This window comes from Schistocerca serialis, chromosome 4 (assembly GCF_023864345.2).
Source record: "Schistocerca serialis cubense isolate TAMUIC-IGC-003099 chromosome 4, iqSchSeri2.2, whole genome shotgun sequence".
Taxonomy (NCBI): domain Eukaryota; kingdom Metazoa; phylum Arthropoda; class Insecta; order Orthoptera; family Acrididae; genus Schistocerca; species Schistocerca serialis.
Genome location: NC_064641.1, coordinates 792147998 through 792156582, shown reverse-complemented (window position 1 = coordinate 792156582; position 8585 = coordinate 792147998). Strand labels below are relative to the sequence as shown.

The window sequence follows — 8585 nt, the reverse complement described above, 5'->3', positions numbered from 1 at the left end:
ACAATGAATTCACGGTGTTCTTATTTCAATTTCCAGGAGTGTATTTTCCGCACCTCCCTATATTTCTAAGATATAATTAGGAGGTTTAAGGTTCCCAAGCGAAATGCAGAAACATCTGGCGAGGATCGAAGGTTGATGCAGATATTGGCAGTTGACCCAGAAACAAAAACACCGTTTGAACAAGTCTTAAAGGCCCAACGGTACCGACTGGTCGCCGTGTCATCCTCAGCCCGTTAGCATCACCGGATGCGGATACGAAGAGGCATGTGGTTAGCACACTGCTCTCCCGGTCGTTGTCAGTTTTTGTGACTAGTATCGTTACTTCTCACTCAAGTATCTCCTCAACTGATCTCACAAGTGCTGAATGCACCTCGCTTGCCAACAACACTCGGCAGACCCGGATGGTGACCCATCCACGTGCTGGCCAAGCCCGACAGCGCTTAACTTCGGTGATTTGACGGGAGCCGGTGTTACCACTGCGGCAAGGTCGTTGGCAGTTGACTCACAACATAAATAAATGTAACATATTACGATAAAGGTAGAAAGATCCGTTGTTTGCGGTGTAACGACGTATTTAGGTTTTCGTTTGATATATGACCATGTGCAGACTTCGTCACCTACGTCAGTTACAACCCACTTCAAAATGATTCATATTCTTTTTAAATTGTCATAGAATGGTTCTTGAACGAAACTGTAAAACATCAGTTGAGTCGTGTGCAGAGAATTACATCACTTGGGCCAATTGGTTTTCGTAACTTTTTCGAATTTAAAGTTCGTTTGTTTCTCCTCAGAAAATTATATCGACACACGTTATCTTGATCTAATCGATATCAGAATCACACATTAAATAAACTTTTTAGATTCAAAGTTTCGGTCAACGCTGTCTGAATCAATAATCTTGTCAAATATATTATTAATCCGTTCACATAACTCTTCATAAATAAATCTTCAAGACACGTGTTTCACCTTTAGTAACATACACTATTTTATTAGCTTCCTACACATACAGATGTGAACTTGAGCGTTGACAGACAGTGACTAACATTTCAATAAGATTAAGATCTACATGATGTCATTGTTGTACAAAAAGAGTATAAAACTTCATTTTTAATTTTTAGAAGCACGACGCAACAACTCGGTTCCAGGATCTTCTGTTGCTCCTTGGCTGTCGACCCGCGACGTATAGCGGCCAGCAATTTCCTCTCTGGTCGCGGCAACGAAGATGCTGTCCCCGTTCGTTGCGCCGACCTCTCCGTACATGAAACACATAAAAAAAATACAAACTTTTAGATAATTCACATTTATTACAAATAATAAGAAAACACATAAACAAAACTAAATTAAACTTATAGTCACCTGCAAACTGGGCTGACTTTGGTGGATGGGTGACGCTTAATTTCGTCCCACTACATACCCCACCCACAAGCTCAGTTTGTCAGGTTTTAACCGGAATTAAAACTTTTCAATATACAATATTTAACTGTTAATACATTTTCCTCACATTTTACGTAACCTAGAGTCCTTGCTATTAGATAGATTTAATCCTTTTAATACGATATCGTTGTGACTATTTGTCATTTACTCTTAATTGTGCTATTATGGTAATTCGTAACCGAATATAGGGAGATTGCTCCTCTTCAGTTAATAGTTGCTAATAAATACTAATTTAGTACGTTCTTTAACGTTGTACATTAGGACAGAGCGTTCAAATTGTGATAGATTAGTTTCAGTTTCATTTATTTACTAGAGTTATTCTTTCCAAGAATGTATATTACTAATAAGTTTCTCACAATAACTAATAGTACTATTTACTTTACGTCATCCTCTTCCCTAATGCCTTATTTATGCCTGAGGTCAAGAAGAAATCAAGCAAAACTTTCTTTGGAATCTCGGCACGGCTTTCTTTACCTTCGGACACCTTGTTGGGTAATGGCCATTTATTTAGGAGAAACAAGCGAGAGAGCCCCGTTTGGTGTGTTCTATATTAACACTATTACAAACCTCTATTAAAGGCACTCTGCTATGTTCTCGTGAGCCACATAGCTCTGGACGCCCATGGTCCCTAAAACTATTAACCATCCCCCTTTGGTTCCTACTATCCGAGTAAATTTAAAATACGCAAAATTCCTTTAGACCTAAGAGCAAAATTTCCTCCATATAAATCCCCCTTTTGGTTATCTTCCTCTTTTTTTGAAGTACCAGTAGATTATTGTAGAACACATGTTTAAGCTTTCTGTCATTTATTTAAAATAACACGTACCTATCACGAAAAACTTCACATGAATAAACTATGAACGCTCTTCCGTGTGTAACATAAACTAAATATTAACTTATTTAGGAATGAAGGGTTTCATTTGATCAATACTATATAATCCTTTAATTACACCTGATGAAGGTTCCATAAGAAGTAATGCTTTGGGATGTACAATCTTATGTACAACATATGGACCTTCAAAGATCAAGAAGAATTTTCTACATTCCTTACCGATCTTAGAACTTTTAGGATGAGATCGTACTAACACAAGATCTCCTACCTGAAATGAGGGTTCTATAGCCTGTTGATTATAACTTTTAATTCTCCGTTCGGCATTTTTTACAATCTGTTCGCAAACTTTTTCGTCTGGGATACATTGTTGGATCTCATTTACTGGTGGCCAAGGTAAAGCATCTAGTAAAGGCTCACCTATAATTCGTTTGCCTAAAATTTCTATAGGTGATAATCCCGTCGTTAGGTGAGGCAATTCATTTAATATCTTTTCGAATTCAGGCATTAGTTTGGCCCACCGAGTATGTTTATGTGCACAATAAGTTCTACATAATCGTCCTAATTCTTTCATGACTCTTTCTACTAAATTACTTTGAGGGTGATATTTCGAAATTAAGATATGTTTGATTCCATATTGTCTTATCATATCTTGAAATCTTTGACTAATAAAGGCGCTACCGTTGTCAGACATAAGTCGTTTAGGAATGCCCCAGTTAACAAAGTAATTTCGGGTGAGGCAGCGTATAACGCTTGCTGTATTCGCTCGTTTCAAAGTATACAGTTTCACATGTTTGGACCAACATTCCATTACAACAAACACATACGTTAATCCTCCTGAACTCCGAGGCAGAGGGCCGAAAAAATCTAATGATAGTAGATCCCACAAACCTCGAGGAATTACAGCATATAATTTATAACGCTTGAATTTGTTATTAACTTTAACCTTTTGACAGGTTTCACAAGCCCTAATAATACTTCTCACAATACGGGACATATTTTTGAAATAATAATACTTCATTAGATGTTTAATACATTTATGAATTCCAAAATGCCCGTAACCTTCATGAATATAAGTAATTAACTCGTCCACAACAGTTTTCGGAATGCAGATTTTCCATCTCTGGTGTTCCCTCTGTGCTTTCCAATACAACAAGTCGTTAAAATATAACCACACACCCCGGGTGTTAACTGTTTCGTCCCCATTATTAAGGTTTTGTATAATTCGTAGAATAACATTTTTCTTTCCTTTATGTAATACGGTAACCTACTACTTAGGACTCGTATTAGATGACTTTCAATTAATTTAGCACGATTTAAATTCCATTCAAAATAATTCCTATAACCTCTCCACCGTTTAGAATATGGAGGAGGGGCTAACAACTTTAAAGTTAAGTGTTGTTGTTTTCGTCTTGACCAATAATTTTGTTTAAACTGTTTAACAAAATCATCCCAATCCCTGAATTCATTTCTATGCAGTACTGCCCATTCCGCAGCTTCTGCTTCTAAATGTCCTATTACAAATTGAATGCGTTTTTCACTACTCCATTTAGAAGATAATGATGTTTCAAAAGCTTTTATAAAGATTATAGGATGAAGTTCGCCTCCTGGTTTGAATACAGGAAATCGACTTGCTACATTTGAATTTGTCGTTATGTCATCCAGACATTCTGCGAGAGAAATAGTCGGATTTTGTTTAGATTGCAGAGACGGAGTTGCATCGGATTGGCTTGCCGTGATTGCTTTATTCATATTGTTGTCTTCCGTGCTAGCAAATTCGATGCGACTGTTGTCTCTGATTATGTTATTACCTCTGCTACCTGAAATGTTCTCGTTATTATCTAATTCCGATAACCGTTTAGTAATTTCCTGTATCCGCATTTCTGTATTGGATACGCGATTAGCTAATATCGATTCTTCACTGTGTTCACGATGTGAACGCTCTGTACCTTCGTCAATATTATTATCTTTGGCAGTCTCAAGGTTACTGCATATTTCAGTAATTAAAAATTTCATGTTTTCGATTTCGGTATGGTCCTTTTCTACTTGATGGGTTAATGTCTCTAATTCTACATTATCTATTGAAGAAATCTCTACAGGTTTGGTAGAGACCTCTTTAATAGATTCCAATAATTCTCTACGAACAGTTTCCGTTTGCATAGAAGGTTCATCTCGTAACATGTTATTATTTTTCTGTATTTCATTTACAACTAAGATATTGACACTATCTAGTCTGTCGGTTAAGTCAGTAATATCGTGTCGCATGCGAGCTTTTTCCTCGCGCGATTCCTGGATATATTCTTCTAACCTTTTACAATTATCAGCAATCTTATTACTAAGTCCTACTAATTTTTCCTGCATTTCAACTTTAGAAGACTCTATTTTATCACTTAATTCTCGACTGGTTTCATTAAGATATTCCTGCAACCTGTCTGTTGATTTTGTTAGCTCCCCTTTAAGTCTAGCAGTATATTCCTCGTTAGACTGTTTTAATTCCTGTTTTAGTTCCTCTTTCAATCTAGCAGTAGATTCCTCGTTAGATTGTTTTAATTTAGCGATCGCCCTAAAAAGGGCTCTCATGCTCCTATCGGACATAGATTGCTCTTCGTCTGACATTTCACTTCCCGACATTATTGTAAGATATTAACTATTTACACACGCAAACTTGTAATCAACAATCCTGTAAAAGCACACTCCCTATATACAACACTCCACTTCCAACTTGAAACAAACTCACCGGACACTAATATTGTAATTTGTAGTTCTCGATGATTAGTGTGCTGCTATGGGCTGCAGATGTAACAGCCGTCGATGCAGCCGCTGAGATGCTGCGACCCCGTTTCCGCAACCGGCAGGACGCTGAGTCGAACACCGGAAACGTCGCTAGCTGCAACCACGCCCGGCACCGCCGTAGACAGGCGAAGCCCTCAGCAACACCTCTAATACCAGCCGGAGGAACGCCCCGCAGCTGACGTACTGGGCCTATTAGTTTAGGGAGAAAAAGGGTTGTCGAGGTTTGCAGCGTTCAGCTGCTGCCCAACAGATGCGCCTTCTCGTGGAACAACTGCGTGACCGTACTGCTTGGCTGCGGCTCCGTCAGATGCCCACACCCACGAAGTCGCCGCTGGCTGGTGAAGGCTCCACGAAAACTCGCGTTGACTTCCGAAGGACTCTTGATGTTTTGTTTCGTACCTGTGTGCCTTAGTTGCACACAAGTCCTGTTCCTAAGGTCGCCACGGTGCGGTGTAACGACGTATTTAGGTTTTCGTTTGATATATGACCATGTGCAGACTTCGTCACCTACGTCAGTTACAACCCACTTCAAAATGATTCATATTCTTTTTAAATTGTCATAGAATGGTTCTTGAACGAAACTGTAAAACATCAGTTGAGTCGTGTGCAGAGAATTACATCACTTGGGCCAATTGGTTTTCGTAACTTTTTCGAATTTAAAGTTCGTTTGTTTCTCCTCAGAAAATTATATCGACACACGTTATCTTGATCTAATCGATATCAGAATCACACATTAAATAAACTTTTTAGATTCAAAGTTTCGGTCAACGCTGTCTGAATCAATAATCTTGTCAAATATATTATTAATCCGTTCACATAACTCTTCATAAATAAATCTTCAAGACACGTGTTTCACCTTTAGTAACATACACTATTTTATTAGCTTCCTACACATACAGATGTGAACTTGAGCGTTGACAGACAGTGACTAACATTTCAATAAGATTAAGATCTACATGATGTCATTGTTGTACAAAAAGAGTATAAAACTTCATTTTTAATTTTTAGAAGCACGACGCAACAACTCGGTTCCAGGATCTTCTGTTGCTCCTTGGCTGTCGACCCGCGACGTATAGCGGCCAGCAATTTCCTCTCTGGTCGCGGCAACGAAGATGCTGTCCCCGTTCGTTGCGCCGACCTCTCCGTACATGAAACACATAAAAAAAATACAAACTTTTAGATAATTCACATTTATTACAAATAATAAGAAAACACATAAACAAAACTAAATTAAACTTATAGTCACCTGCAAACTGGGCTGACTTTGGTGGATGGGTGACGCTTAATTTCGTCCCACTACATGTTGTATGATTGCACTCTTACAGAACAACCAGGCGAAGGAGTCACATCGACAAAATATGCAGGGGTATGTGAACGCAGCAATTTAGAGCGAAACGACACACATAATAGTAATCGCAGGTAAAATAGAACACAGACTGAGTTTTAATGAAAAATCCTCATAAAGTGTAGTCCACCCAAAAACGAGGTAACTCGTTCGAGCAGTACTTGAATATTGCTCGACAGTCTGGGACACGTGCTACATGTTTGATAGAGGAAATAGAGACGATCCAAAGAAGAGCACCACGTTTCTTTATGGGTTCATTAAGAAAGCACGAAAGCGTCACAGGGATGATAAATGACCTCCAGAGGCAGACGCTGCAAGAGAGTCGTTCTGCGTCGCAGTGTGGTTTACCATTAAATTTCCCACAGCGTAGGGCTACGTTCCTAGATGAATCAGACAACATATTGCTTCCCTGCAGGTATTTCTCACGAAAAGACCATGAAGGTAAGATTAGAGAGCTCGTGCTCACACTGAGGTTTATCAGTAATTGTCCTTCCAGCGAACCATTTGCCGCTGGAAACCGAAAGTGGTGAAGTGACTCACAAAGTACCTTCCACCATTTGTCATAAGATGGCTTGTGGAATACAGATGTACGCGTGGATGTTTGCATTAGGAATGAAAATTTCAATCTGCAGTGTGTTAACACTGTTGGCTCGAATTACTGTATGCTGTATGTTGAGCGTAGCTTTCTACGTAAGATATCTTATATGATCATCTGAGGTTCTTGGGTAAAAAATGTCTTTTGTCGAGTTTTAAACTGTGGTACAGACCACATCACGGTATGTATGGTGTCACAGATTATGTTTTAAAATTCTGTGAGACTTTACAGCATGAAATTCAGAACATTTCGCATTAAGGAACCTACAACCGGAAATGTGAAATAAAGTTTCTACAGCACTATGCACTTTCTACGTATTAGGTGGGCTAAATGAAATCCCAGAATACTGTAGTTTGGAAAGCGTTTATTGACAGTAGATTACAATCAAAAGCTACACACATAAAAAAGTCTTGCATTACCCCGGTTCCCAGAATTCCTGAAGATAGACGTTGACTATGGATATTGTATCACAGGCACAGTCCCTCTGATTGTTCAGAGATGTCGCTAAACCCGCCCAAAGATGTAAACAACCATACATGAGCAGCGCCTATTAGACGGAGGGGGTCCAACAGCCGATCAGTTCCACTCATTCCAGCAGGAAGGAGGTACACGGCTCTTGTTGTCTGTAGTTCAACCATGCCTAGACGGTCAATACCGCGGTTCGATTGCGTCCACATTGTTACTTTGTGCCAGGAAGGGCTCTCAACAAGGGAAGAGTCCAGGCTTCTCGGAGTGAATCAAAGCGATGTTGTTCGGACATGGAGGAGATACAGAGAGACAGGAGCTGTCGATGACATGCCTCGCTCAGGCCACCTAAGGGCTACTACTGCAGTGGATGACCGCTACCTACGGATTATGGCTCGGAGGAACCCTGACAGCAACGCCACCATGTTGAATAATGCTTTTCGTGCAGCCACAGGACGTTGTGTTACTACTCAAACTGTGCGCCATAGGCTGTGTGATGCGCAACTTCACTACCGACGTCCATGGCGAGGTCCATCTTCGCAACCACGACTCCATGTAGCGCGGTACAGGTGGGCCCAACAACATGCCGAATGGACTGCTCACGTTCTCTTCACCGATGAGTGTCGCATATGCCTTCAACCAGACAATCGTTAGAGATGTGCTTGATGGCAACCCTGTCAGGCTGAACGCCTTAGACGCACTGACCAGTGAGTGCAGCAAGGTGGAGGTTCCCTGCTGTTTTGGGAAGGCATTATGTGGGGCCGACGTACACCGCTAGTGGTCATGGAAGGCGTCATAACGGCTGTACAATACGTGAATCCCATACTCCGACAGATAGTGCAACCATATCGGCAGCACATTGGCGAGGCATTCGTCTTCATGGACGACAATTCGCGCCCCCATCGTGCACTCTTGTGAATGACTTCCTTCAGGATAACGACATCGCTCGAGTAGAGTGGCCAGCATGTTCTCCAGACATGAACCCTATCGAATATGCCTGGGATGTATTGAAAAGGGTTGTTTATGGACGACGTGACCCACCAACCACTCTGAGGGATCTCCGGCGAATCGCCGTTGAGGAGTGGGACAATCTGGACCAACAATGCCTTGATGAACTTGTGGAT

The 8585-nt window shown here is 40.5% G+C and overlaps 1 pseudogene; it reads right to left on the bottom strand.

The window, feature by feature from the left end:
• Positions 1–376: 376 nt before the first annotated feature.
• On the bottom strand, positions 377–495 carry LOC126476953 (5S ribosomal RNA; annotated as a pseudogene).
• Between the last annotated feature and the right edge of the window lie 8090 nt (positions 496–8585).